Source organism: Corvus brachyrhynchos, unplaced genomic scaffold (genome assembly GCF_000691975.1).
Source record: "Corvus brachyrhynchos isolate BGI_N302 unplaced genomic scaffold, ASM69197v1 scaffold69, whole genome shotgun sequence".
In the NCBI taxonomy this organism is placed as follows: domain Eukaryota; kingdom Metazoa; phylum Chordata; class Aves; order Passeriformes; family Corvidae; genus Corvus; species Corvus brachyrhynchos.
Genome location: NW_008240228.1, coordinates 5,784,955 through 5,798,924, shown reverse-complemented (window position 1 = coordinate 5,798,924; position 13,970 = coordinate 5,784,955). Strand labels below are relative to the sequence as shown.

At 44.2% G+C, this 13,970-nt stretch overlaps 2 long non-coding RNA genes across 4 annotated transcripts in view; one reads left to right on the top strand and one right to left on the bottom strand.

The window, feature by feature from the left end:
• The first annotated feature begins 548 nt into the window (after window positions 1–548).
• The window catches only part of LOC108449385, a 27,485-nt gene continuing 14,063 nt past the window's right edge, over window positions 549–13,970 (top strand). Inside the window, exons 1-3 of one of the 2 annotated variants that reach the window (XR_001865566.1) lie at window positions 549–633; window positions 5,722–5,825; window positions 8,249–9,160. This is a non-coding gene — a long non-coding RNA (uncharacterized LOC108449385). Of the gene's footprint in view, window positions 634–5,721; window positions 5,826–8,248; window positions 9,161–13,970 lie in introns of those variants that run through there. The other variant, XR_001865565.1, reaches the window with a different exon arrangement.
• LOC108449384 overlaps window positions 627–13,970 on the bottom strand; it is a 180,383-nt gene continuing 167,039 nt past the window's right edge. For both annotated transcript variants that reach the window (XR_001865563.1, XR_001865564.1), the window contains exons 6-7: window positions 7,992–8,175; window positions 627–1,774 (exon numbers count right to left, since the gene is read on the bottom strand). This is a non-coding gene — a long non-coding RNA (uncharacterized LOC108449384). The remainder of the gene's footprint in view (window positions 1,775–7,991; window positions 8,176–13,970) is intronic.

Here is a 13,970-nt window from a genome sequence, read left to right as displayed (position 1 = left end):
ATACTCTGAGGTGCTTTCAAAATTAAGTATTTATTTTGGAGACTCCCCTTCTGAAGTTCCCTGGTTCTCCTTAGGAATTCAGTGTATTTCATTACACCAAAGAACTTACACCAAAACTGTTATTTCATCTCCCAGGAAAATTAATCAGTGTCTTCCATCAGCTCCTACAAGCTCCATCTGTCATGTCTCCAGTAGCCCTCCAGAAAACACTGGAAAGCACATCTACACATTTCCTTCAAAACTCAAACCTAACGGTTGATTAAAAAAAGGGAAAACCAGGGAGTTTGCAGACAAAGAACATCTTTGTTTGTTGACAGCAATAAAATGTAACTTGTCACCAGCGCTGATATGTTGTATTAATGGCTCTTCTGTGAAAACACTGGGCTGGGTGTAATAAATATTGATGTGAGCACACTGGGTTGGGAAGTGTGTGACAGATGGAAACTTTTTAAGGTGAACATAAAATCATCTTCAGTATTTCTCCAATTTGAAACTCTAATATCCCCTTTTAACTGGAAGCCATTATTATGTTTATCACCAGAAACAATGTTTGCTGCTGATACAGGAGATAGAGGAGGGAAAAATATCCTTACCTGCTGCTGCTGCCAGCATCCCTGAGGAACCAAACTGAGGGTAAGATCTCCAAATGGTCTGGAGCGTTAATGTCTGTTGTGCTTTGGGCTTTTTTATTTTTGGTATGTAAATATCTTGATGCTCCCAGTGACAGCCTGGTTGCCATGGTTACTTGTGAACCAGCCTCTCCCTCAACCTGAGGAGCCAGACTATGTTTTCTCCTCCACACTGGATGTGTCCACATGGACATTCCCAGAAAGAACAGGTCCCTCAGGAGCTGTGGGACCGAATCAGCATCCACCACTCAGAGTGTGTTTTCATGGAAAAGTACGTGAGGACATTCCTGATACTCTATAGAAACAAAATAACTGTATCTCCCCACCCTCACCAGCCTTTCCAAGTTGCTCAAAATCTCCTTCTACACAGTACATATTAAAGTAATTCTTTTGAGGGAGCTGAGGTTACACAGACTGTCTTTGGCGCAAACACGGAAGCCTCCCCTCAAGAGCTCTCACGCCCATGTGCCACATCCCATGCCCATCCAAAGGCTGCTCCCCTACCCAGGCAGCTGGAATTGGCCCATTGCAGAACGTGCCCTGGAGTGACAGGGAAATAGGGTTTGCTGAACCACATGCATGTGCCAAAAAAAGGAGTCAGCTAAACCCAGGAGAGAGGGAGCTAAAAATGTAATGAATATCCACAAACACACCAGCTGCTCCCTCAAAGGGGCTCAATTAAAAGATAAATAAAATTAGGTTTAGTTAGTCTATAAAGCACTGGGGGATTTTCAGCACCTCATTGTGCAAGGGGGTGCACAAAGCCAGAGGGAGGGATTCCTGCTCCTACAGCCCTGTGTGGGCATGAGCCTCCTTGGGAAACTCCCACAAGCAAAAAATAAAAACCAAAATCAAACCTGGAAAACGCCAACCAACCTCAAACATTTTTACTGCTGTCAAAGAATAGACGGAAGGAACAACTTTCTACTCACTTTTCAGGTGGGAACCATGGTACAGGGAGCTGGTCCTGACTCACCTCTCCCTGAGAGCACCACATCCTGCTCAGCACAGCTGGGAATGCTCCAGACGGAGCAGGAACAGCAAGGGACAGTGAGGGGCAGCCCCGTTGCAGCTGCAGTGTGAGGGCAGAGGCAGCAGTGCTGGTCCAGAACACCCCAGCATGACTTGTGTGAGTTCTGTCATTCCTGAGAAACAAAGAAAAGAAAAGCCAGTTAACCCAAAGAAATGAATGTAAGGTTTAAATTGACTGGAAATTTTACCAAAGCAATGAGCAGCTTCACCCTGCCCCACCCCAGTGGATCTGAAGGTCACAAGCAATTTCAGACCATGATTACTGTTTTTAATAAGCTTTAGCTTATAATTTAGCCAAGGTTACACACACTGCTTTGAAAAGGTAAAAAGCACCATGAGAGAAGAGTCAGGTGCCATTTCACAGCTTACAAACAGTAACTGTGAAATCCAGTGATTTGGCCTAGCTTGTAGAGGAATTTGTACCACGGCCGGAGACTGAGACTGCAGCACCCGATCGCTCTCGTGCTACTTGAGCTGCAGGAGCAAAAGAAGTGACTTGGAGAAGAACACAAACAGATCTGCATCGGAACAAGCACACAGGGAACATAAATGGCAAAATGGCTTTTAAAAGTATTTACAACTCACGAAGAAGAACAACATATTTCAGGTGTTGATGGGCATCAGATTTATAGAGAAGAATTTCTGCTCAAGAATTTCTGAACAATCTGTACCGTGGAGCGCAGGTGGCAGAAATAGGAGGTCAGGCTGACCAAGGATGGTGTGTAGGGATTCAGAACCCAAACAAAAGGGAAGATGCAGAATCTGAGCCAGAAGTACTTGACATCCAGAGAAAGGTTTGTGTAGAAAAGGTTTGCTGCTTTAGGATGGAGGAACGTGAGGCAGTTAAACAGTGGCTGCTTCTTCTCATGCTTTAGCTACAGTAGCTCACATAATTCACATCTCGCCCCAGCCTAGTGCTGTGCATTATATAGAATTTACATGGCATGGGAGAGACATGGACAAACAAACACTGACATCACAGAGGAATTCAGAGACTGGGACCAACACTGGGAACCATGGAGACCATTCCAAGCTAGCAACAAAACCCACTACAGACTGATGTCAAGGAGGTTTTAAAGAGTTGGTGTCTAACTCTAGAATAGCATCTCCCTTTGAGGAAAATATATTTGGAATACTGGAAGGCAAAAATCCAGCCCCAGGATAGAAAGGGAAAATCCAGTTATTTCATCTTCTCTGTGGGTATTACAAAATATTTGTTGGCTAAACTGGGTGAATTAGTTTAAGAATCTGCTATTAGACATCACTAAAAACCCAGCATTTACAGAACAGCAGCTGTAAAGAACAAGGCACTCCAGGTCCAGAAAAACATGAGTTTTCTGAAGTTCATCTTCAAGCAACACTACTGAAATACAAATTCAAGTCTTAACACCCAACACTGTTCTCCAAGTGCTGGTGGAGTGTAAGAACAAAAGCCCTGAATTTTTAATTGACATGTACTTTAAAGAAGAATTTGACTGCAAAGATATAACAGAGATGGAGAGCAGAAAATGCCAGAAAGCAAACTCCTTAACCTACCTCCATAACAGAGAACATAGATCCAGTACAGTATTTAAAAACCACAGGAATATTCCGACAAGGACTTACTCCTACCTGCAACAACCCTCAATCCACTGAGCTGGTGTAAGGCCCCAAAAAACTCACCTGATGAGGCTTTTAAAAGGACTTACAATGGTTCCTGTACTCTGAGTTTGACACACGGGGGAAATACGGACAAGATTCTCAAGAGGTGAAAACAACACAAAAGGCTTTACTGGCAACTTCAGAAAATCAGAGAACTGTGGCAAAAGGTTTAGTGCAACATTCAATCAACAGAAAACACTTCCCAAAGCATTAACTTAGCAAACTAAGCCCATTTAAAGTTACACAAAAATTCCAAGAAGAGGGAATTAGAAGAAGGAGAAAGAGACAAAGAAAAGACACAGAAAATCACACATATAGCTACCAACCCCTGGGTTCCTGCAGTGCTCAGCTGATAGGAACTGCAAGAGGCAATAGGGCCAACACAGGTGCCCAAAATACCCCTTGGCCTTCCCAGCCCCTTCCCCCAGGTGGGACTCCCTGGCATTTGGCTCCTCAGGAGCTGGACTGGGGCTCCAGGGGCAGGTGTGGACATTGCCTCAGCTGTGCCAGGGAGTGGTGGACACTGCCAGGTTGGGATACAGGCTCTGGGGACGGTGTGTGGAGCAGGACAAGGCCCAGCCTGCCCCTGCCCCACAGAATGTCTCGGGACATCCATTCTTCCAGTCCCTCACAGCTGGGTGCCTAAATCCTGGTGGTGTTGGACTGTACATTTCTCCAGGACTCACATGAGGAATTCAGCACATTTTATTCAGCCAAAGCCATGCCACACACCTACAGGATTGCTGTAGGCTTGAGAACTGGCCCTGAGGTGAATAAATTCCATACCCTGTGACATTCCTTGCGCAGCTCCACAAACCCACCAGTGCTTTTAGCCAGCTCACTAAGGACCAGAAGCAAATCTTTATTTTACGGATTTCCTCAGCCTTCCAGGTTGAAAGAGCACCCAGGAGCTCGAGTGACCTTTACAAGACAATCCCTATTATCACTTGGTTTGTCAGACACGGAGTTCAGTCACATTCAAGGGGCAAGGACCCACTGCACTGAGAGGAGAAATCAAACAGCAGTTTCGGAGTTGAACCATCAACTGACCTCACGAAAGTATTCACAGCCCAAATCTTTACTTTCCCAATGCTTAACGGTCTGGGGGTTGGACAATTCCTGGAAATGTTCTTTAGGATACAGGAGGGTCAGTCCAGCAAGGCTCTCTGCCTTGCCCTGCCTGAAACTCCCCCACAATTCTTTCAGCCATCATTTCCTTTGCTCTTCCTGCTCTTTTCCACCCCTGCCTCCCAGCACTTTTCTGGGCACATGAGTTCAAACCAAATGGGCTAAGGAGGAAGCCAAATCCTGCCATCCTGTGGTCTGAGTGGCGGCTCCAACCATTGCTCACTGGAGAAAGCTGGGCCCCCACCAACCTCCTCCCATCCTACAGTTAAAAAATTATCCCCGAAACAATCCTACAAGTGCTTAAAACATGCGATAGAGTCCTGCGATCCTGAGGAAGCAGCAGAACCTGCAAACCCTGTGTGGAGGAGAGCTCCTATCATTCCTGGTTCAGCCTGCTCTGCTTTAACATTTACAGCCCCAGGCTCAGCCCCTTGTGACCATCACCCTGCAAAGCTCCTGCTCAGCTCTGATTTATCGGCTGAGTAAATCCAACCAAAACGCGGCAGTAAAAGAAATTTGTGGGCTAATTTACTGCTTCAGTTTAGGTTAAGGTTTTTAATAGTTATTTGCCTTTATATTTTAGATAAAGATTTGTGAGAAGCCAATTACCCAAGGCAGCACAAGTAGCTGTGACAGCTGAATTCAATGCATGAGCTGCCCTTAGAAAGCACTGCCTGATTTTCTGATAGAAAACGCTACAGTTAAATAGAGAGGCCAGAGCCTGTAGCTTGAAATGGGGAAAAAATGATGAAGATAATTCGCATGGAACGTGGCTTTTGAGGATAAAAGCTTCCCAAGAGAAGAGAGGGAGATCATTACCGTATATTTATATAAAGCCAGGGCTAGGGGTTTTTGTGGGCTCCATTGAAGCGGTGCCAATTTACACCACCTCTAAAGAGTTCATTAAACCTCTGTCTCACCAGCGCAGTGCTCCAGCATTTGAACATTTGTTCATCTGAGAAATTCATTATTCTCCTAATCCTACTCAGTTCCTTTTTTAAGACTGGGTGTGAAATGTTGATGGTTCCTGCACTTTTTCCCTGCATTTAAACACCCCGCTGCATTCCCTGCAAAGTCTGGGAAGTTACAAGTGTCTGTTTAGCTGGAATGGGAGGAGACCTGACACCCACACTGGAGCTTTTTAACTCAGCTGTGCTTTGGGTTCAGGGCTCTGCTGCCCCTCAGAGCAAAGGGCCTTTTACTGCCGCCTCATTGGGTTGTTTGGGCTAAACTCAGTAAAGGCAGATGAATAATTTACACTGAGTTTGGATTGATTTTGTGTCTTTTTCAGTTTGCCAGGGAGCAAGGAACCAATTGCAATTCCTCATTAAAAATCACTCCTGCTTAATTCCTGCAACTCCAGTTGTGGACACTGAATCTTAACCCTAAGCCTTGGTAAGCTCAACTCTGCATTTTCCTTGTGCTGGTGCTTCAGCAGTTATGAACTAGGAAGAAATTGTCTAAATAATCTGCAACACTCAAACATCTGTTGCTTTCAGGCCACTGGCGAAAAAGGGTTTAGCATTGCAATGTAAGAGCCTTCCCAAAGTAACTGGAAAAGGGACAAGAGCCCTAAAAAGGGAGATGGTTTCCTTATTTTTAGTCATCAGCTTTCTCCAGCCCCTCACTGAGCAGTGCCCAACACTCTGCTGGTGCTGCCACAGTGGATCCTGTCAGCCTGCAGGAAACAAAAGCTATAAAATGATTTACACTGAGAGCAACAGGCCTGTTCCATATTGGCATATGTTAGCATTCAGCATGCAGGATTTGTGGCTGCCGGCACAGAAACTCCCAGAAGCGACACTGAAATCAGCCCCAATTATTTTGCATATTCTTGTGTAACAATAGCCGTGCGCTGAGCAGGCAGTCACGGATTCCCGGGAACAGTCTGGCACCTCCATCCACACCTCCCGCTCGGAGATCCGCAGCACAGGCGCTCCACTGGAGGATTTTTAGTATCACCGTCAGAGATCAGGCTGTCACAGATCTGCACCCACAGTCTGGGTTGTCATCCCCACTCCAAAGGAATTTCACTACCTTTGATTTTGCATAGGGGCCAAACCCAGAAGTAACAGCGCACCAAAGTTCGGGAGATTTGGGATGGGGCAAGGCACTTAAAACATTAAGCCTACGTTTGCAAAGCACAAGTAACAGAAAACTACCACAGTAATCCTCTCCAGGCTTAAACTCTCCTGTTCCTTCCAAGAGATTAAAAACATATGCCAGATCAGAGTAATTAGAGGGTAAGCACTCCTCGTCCTACTTTCCTCTCCACTTCCAGTGAGGCGATCCCGCGCCAGTCGCATGAGAGGTTTCACCACACTCCTGTCCCTCCCTGATCTCTGAGTGCTGCAGCAACCCTGCACCTCTGCACATTTGGAAATATGGATTTACATTCTGTGGCTTTGGGAGGAAACCTCCTCCCACACACTTGGAATTCACTGCTAAAGTTCAAGCTGAGGCATTTTGTCTCTGTCAGGGAACAGTGAAAATCTTCTGATCCCCTGCTATAGAGATTAATTCATTAATGACCAAGTGGATTCCTCTGTAGGTGTCAGGCACTTTCAAGGGTTTACAACAAATTACACCCAACACTGCCCAGTCTCAAAGTCAAGAATGTGTGCTGCTGTAAGGTAAAAAACTGTTGAATCTCACCTGGGGAAAGTTCTGCTGTGCTGAAGTAAAGAGAGGAAAAAGAAAGAAAAAAAAGTCCTGCTTTTCAAACAACAGAGATTTTGATAAATATCCACCAGAAAGCTTTTCCTCTTTCATATGTATTATGACTATTTTTGCTTGGCTTTTCTCTCATTATCTCCAATATATTTTTCAGGCCAAGGCTGTTCATTTTGAAAAGTGAAATGCAATACTGAATAGTTAGAAGCTTCTCATGGTGCCATCCCCATTAGCTCAGGATCTGAGTACAGAGCATTTCCCATAAATAATGCACAACTTAATCCCTCTGTATTTTTTTAAGAAAACCCCAGCATGCTCCAAAGTAACATGAGGGAAGAGAAACACATTTCTGTAAATACATCCAACTCCTATAAACTACCTAATCAATGACTTTTGTGATACACCGAGCTGAACAAATGATGGTTAGTGAATAATTTAATGACTTTCGGCAGTTTCTACTCCAGAACTGACTGGGAACAGTTTAGATTTTCTCCAGCACATTTTCTTCTACAAATTTTCTCCTAAATAATTTGTATGAACGGTTATTGCTCTTCAGAGCATTTGGGAGCACTTCCCTGTGCCTGTGATTGAATTTAAGCTCTTTCAGACAGTTTTAATTGGGTGCATCAATCAAAGAGCATAATTTCCTTTTCTTGACATAACCCTACCAGCCAAGTGTCTTTTTCCCCACTTGGTAATCCATTGCCTAATCCAGAGTGATGGTCCCTAATCTCTGCGATTTGGGAGAGCATTTAGGGATGTGCCACTCTCTAAACTGGTTAATTGCTCTCCTGAAGAGAGGTAAGGATAATCTCAGCTTTAATGAGTCTCTAAATTAGCGTTTTTAGGTTATTAAAAAGTGTAAATTTAAAAAGTTGCTGTCCCCACCTGTCCAGTTTCTTCACTCCAGATGAAAGCCCAGGGGCTGGTGCAAGCTGGCACTGGGCACGTCTGTAGGTGTGGGTGAAGCTGCTGCTGTCCAGGCACAGCCCTGGCTCTGCCACCCCCCAGAGCACCTATAGGAACCACTTTGCCAGGATCCCTCCAGTTCAGAATGTGACGGTTTGGGAGGCTGGAAGATAACACAGAACCAGTTTTTAGCAATACAGGTAATGGAAAATGTGAAAACATTCCTCTTCTAACAGAGTGGAAATTCAGTTTGGTGAACACAGTCAAGGAAGATCCTTCAGGAAAGGAAAAAACCAAATCTTACATCACATATAAAACCTGAAATTCTCTCAGGATGCATCTTCAGAAAATGTGGCATTGAACATCTGAAGGTGAGAATGGATTTGCAATAATGGCTTTTTAGAGGAGGATGAATATTTGATTATATTGTCAATGTGTATTTCTAAAAAATACGCTACACTCTAAGTGATGAATTTGAGCTACAGTTATTTCTAAAAGTGGGCAGATTTTGTAGGATCTCTGCTCTTCCTTCCCCCAGAGGTGCCATTAATTCATCAAGACTATTTAGAGTACACAGAAAATGATGGTAGCTGGAAAGGATATAAAGTTTTTGTTTGACTTAAGAAATTTTGTGCTCTTTAATTCAATAACTTTGTAAGTCAACACTGAACACATGAAATTAGGACCTGAGCTAAACAGCAAGAGGATACTGAGTTTTCTCCTTTTATGAAGGAATTGTGTTAAGGTCAGCAATGACGGAAAACTCTTCAAAGTGTTGCTTAAGTGTGGTGGGCAGAGAGAAATGAGGCCCTTCCTGCTCCCATTTCTGTCCATCCAGTGGTTCTGATCTGCCATGTGCTCGTTACTGTTCCCAATGCAGTGTAAAACTGGAGACAGCTGAAATTGTCTTCAGTAACCTTGCATTGGTGGAGGAGCAAAATATTGACAGCCTGATTTTATAATTGAAACCCACTTTGTTTCGTGCCATAGGGCTGTCATTTCAATTTTCCTTCAGGATTATGTTATGTCATTTATGGCTTTTCTTCAGTAAATTGTTGACTCAAGTTGCCTTTGGACCCTGTTCACTATTTCTGGCTGAAACTTTCAGATCTAATGTTTTCAAACTTACTATTTTTCACTGAAAAATGCCCCTGTCTTTAAATATAAACTTTCCCCAGATTCCTGCATTTTTTGGATGAACTCCTGCAGGAGTCAAACCTTACACTCAAGTGTTTTGTTTAGGAAAAAAAAATTCCTGTTTCTGTCCTAAGGAATGAAAACTGAATGGTTCAATTACTCATTTCAAAGCAGCTCCTCCTTCTCAAGCTTGGAAACTACATTTCAGTGGAGGAGAGGAAAAGAGTGGAATATATTTATTGAACTAAGGCAACTGGAAGAAATTAGAATCACAAGGAGGAGCTTTGTTTGTTTGTTTTGTGCCCATTTCAGAGCAGACACCATTTTTCAACAAGCTCTGCTGTTCTCACACCAGATGGCTTTATTTTTCCAATACTTTATTTTCCTCACATACATTTTCACTGCAAGTATCTTGCACGTGGAAGGAGGATGGGAATGCTTTTTATTAATCTGCCAGATATTTAACTATGCACTAACTCATCCTGGCATCTGAGCCAAATTTGGGGCACCAGATGATTCAATGTGTATATTCCCAGTATACCATGGAATAGCAGGAAGGGCTGGATTTTCCCTATTCAGTAATTATCAGAACTACAAAAAAGCTGTTTGCTGAAGAAATGCTTCCAAGGGTTCAGTTAGTAAATTAAAAATGGGTATCAGCATTTTGTTAGATTCCTGTATCAACTCCCCATTTAACAGGCAGTTGATTTTCATCCTTGCAGGAATTTGGTGAGTTTGGGGGTTAGACAGAGCAGTGGGGCTGAATTCAGCACTGCAGAGAAACTGCTCAGCTTCCGCAAGGGAGACAGAAATGTGCAATTAAAAAATGCAACATCCACCACCCATGTTTGTGTGGTGTTGTTTTCAGCTCAGCCTTCATTCCCAGCCTTTAAGTGGAGAAACCATTTGGAAACAGCTGCAGCAAAGCAAATGCTTTTAGGGTCTTGCAGGTATTCTTAGTATTTGTAATAAATGAAGTTATGAGACAGCTTCACATGTACATACAGCTCTCCATTTATAGTTTGTCTGAAATCTATTAAATCCCAATTTGGCTGAAAGGAGAGAAGAATGCAGTGACTGAAACTCATGGCACTCACCTAGGAAAAAATATTCCAAAAGGTAGCCTATCAGTCTTAAAACCACTTTGTAGCCTTATTTTGGTCATCTCAGCAAGTGCAATGCCTAATTACCACTTGGACTGCGTTTCTCTCTGGAGCCAGCGCTCATTAAAAAAATCTCCTGAATTCAGTAGATCACTGAAGGCCATCTGAAGCTGGGATGCCTCAGTACCCAACCCCCCAGCGCAGCTCTTCTCTTTAATATCCTGAAGGGGCTAAAATAGTTTTCCCAGAATCCAAAATGGGTTTTTATTCACCACCAGAGTCACAAGTACATTTTGCGGCACAACCTGATTTTAAGAGGAGTTTCTCTCCCAGCTTTGTTGTGAGAAAGGCTCCTTTCTCAGTCTCCTGTTCCCTCCTCCCTCCCTGCTGCCCCTCTGAGCTGAGATCCCTGTGTGTGCAGACTCCCCCCAGGAGATGGGATCTCTTCATTTCAATCACATTCTAAAGGCTGTTATGTTTTGGAAATCTATTCCTTGAACCACTGGGGCAGGGAACCAAGGGAATATCTTTGCCTTGTTTCCAAGCTAGGTTTATTGCACCTGGCCAACTGTTTTACAAGTCATTTAATATTATCCTCTTGATTAAGTCAAAATATTACCTACTCTCCACTTAAAACACTTTCTCCATCCTCCTTGCAGGATACATTGTTACAGAAGAAATAACCATTAGCACAGTATATTGGAGGACTCAATTATGTTCACAGCCACAGAAATACTGTTCTTCCTTTGATGGTTTTCCACCAAAATGTTTGGAAGGGAAGTTACAGTTCTGTTAATTTCCCATTTTAATTTCCTCCAAATATTTCTGTCTAAGAAACAAAACCAAACAAACAACTAAACCCATTTTGGTAGAGTTCAACAGAATCAGTTCATCTTAATTTTCCAGACCCCTTTAACACAGCTTTGGTGAGCCAGGCTTTACAGTTTAGAGTGGACCTTGCACTGGGAGAAGATTTTTGACTCCTTGTAAAAAAAATTTTTTTTCCTAGTTTTTTATAACATGCTTCCAATATTGTAGTTTCTTTAGCATTTTAACCTTTCAGAAATAATCCTATTTATTGGAAAAAACTTCCAAACAAAGCCTTGTGTAAATGAGATCAGTGAGAGTAACCTATTGATAAGTGATTTTCAGAAAAGCTTCAGGGCACCACCACGATCCCAGGAAAAACTCCTCAGCTGCAGAAATCAAGACTGATTTTCCAGAATCTCCACTAGCAGAGGCAACACTTGCTGTGCCTTAGCTTTCCTTGCCTAGAGGGAAAATCTTCCACCTCCCGAAGCCTTTTGAGGCGCAGGTTTCTCTGGACACAGCTCTTGATGTGGTTCTCGGGGTGTCTGTGCAGGGCCAGGAGTTGGACTCAGTGATCCTGCTGGGTCCCTTCCAGCTCAGGAGATTCTGTGATTCCATGCCCAGCTGACTGCTCGCTGCCAGGCCAGACAAGCCCTGACCTTGGACAGACCCTCTGGGCACTATTTCAGCTCAAACTCAATTAAGACATTACTGGACATGGGATTGGCTTCCTCAGCACTGCCACATCATTTCAGGATGGATCTAGGGAACAGGGTGGTTTTGAAGGAGACTCAGATCCTGCTGCCTCAGCATTCCTAACCCTATTTGCCATAAACAAGGAAGAAACCAACTTTAATGAGAACACTTAACGCCAAAAATTTTGCAAGTGCTAATGTTTAACTATCTGATTACATTATTAAGAATTTATTCTATTTCGGAGGCACTGTTTGACATTCTCAGAAGATGTATCAGCCTCATTAGGAGGCTGAGAAAGGCAGAAACTGAGCTTGCAGATGAAATTTAGTTTGTTGCTGATACATTAATATAGAAACAAACACTTAAATTGTGCCATCTGTCTGCCTGCTCCAGCATTCCAGGAGGAGGCACAGGAGCTGTGTTTTCCTTTAGCCTTCCCTTGGCCCATAGTACAGGCTTTGTTGCTGCAGTAGCCAGTTGATATTGGCAGAACACAGCATTTATATAGAATGGTGAAAGAGAAGGAGAGCTGGAGTATAAAATACAAAATTCACAAAAGCAGCATTGGCCTTGCAAGCACCACTGCTGGTACATCACCAGGGGAATTTGTGTTCTGAGCATGAAAAGCACCAAATGAACCAAGTATGTCTCTGTCTCCCAAAAGGTAAAGAGGGACCACGTTTTCTCTCATTTTTAAGGTCTCTGGCTTCTAGTTTCTTGTTTGAACAGATACCACACAAGACAAAAATCTGCCTTAAATCTCATCTTAATTTCGTGGTCACTCTTTTCCCCCTTTTCACCTGTTCTCCATCTTGCAGAGCTCATTTCCCAGCCCGGTGCTAGCGACTGCCCGCCTGGAATGAGGCTCAGCCTTCAAAACGTCAAACACAATGAAAGCAAAAAAAAAAAAAAACCAAACCATAACGAAAGTGGCCGTGGGGACCTGAGGGCCCCTGGCTCAGCCTCAGCCAGGCTGAGCTCCGCAGCTGCACAGACAGGGAGGGCTCTGCCCCCAACACCCCCACGGGACGCGGGTGACCCGAGCCGCCAGCTCGGACATGCTGCGGACAGGGACGTGTCTGCAGGCCCCGTCACTCACACACAGCGAGCAGCACCAGCTCGGCACACTTGGCACTGGGAAAAGGAAGAGCCCAAACTGCCAGTCCCGCTGCCCGAGGACGCGTGTTCCTGGCTTGGGCACTGCGCACCAGCTACGGAAACAAAGGGAGGAAAACCAGAGTTTGTGGAAATTCTGAACATTTTCCTCTTCTCCTTTCCTTTCACCTTCCCTCTCTCCACGCACAGCAAAGATCCAGGTCGGGGGAAGCACCCCTTGGTGCTTTGGTGGTTTAGGATTCCCCCTCCTGGGGCAGGACAGCCCCGGAGCTCAGAGCTGGAGCTGGCGATGAGAAGCCAGGAGACACCGGGTGTCCCATGTGCCCCACGCTCCAGCCTCCAGCTCCTACCACGCCCTGGGATTCCTAAGGGGCGGGGCTGCCGTCCAGCTGCAACTCAGAGCCCAGTGGACGAGTCCATCAGGATATTTAGGACAGAGAACAAATGGGTAACAATAAAAACAATAACAATAATAATGATGATGGTGGGAGACACGAAGAACTCGCCCATCACTGGTGGCCACGCACTGGCTGATCACAGAACCTCCCGCTTTCTCAGTTCCATGGGACATGAACAAAACTGGGAATGGAAATTAAATGGCTCCTTAATGAACCTGCTTATTTTTGGGGCAGAACAGCAAAGATTCCTCAGCAGCACCATCAGCTTTAAATCCCCCCCGAATACCCTGTAACCTCCAGTACGGCAGGTCCTTGGCTGAGTGCTGTGGTACTTAATACACAAGGATCTATTTGCTAAGATGTGAGTGGGTACTGAGGGGAATAAAAACCGTCTGGGAGAGTTGGGATGTGAGCATGGAAGTGGCTCAGGAGGATGAGAACACAGTGAACACAACAAAACAGAGCCTGGTGGAAGAGAATCCCAGTAATTAATAGGATGTGATGTAAACTTGATTGATTTCAGTGCATATTTACTGCACTGTTCACCAGTGATTTATCTTAATTTTATATTAATCATTAATATATTCAGCTGGACCAGAGAAGTATTATTTTCATTACTCACCATAAAGGAGAACTTTTTCCAAAGGAAAGCTGATTTTACACATAATCCATCATTTGAAATTAGCCCAGCATTCCTG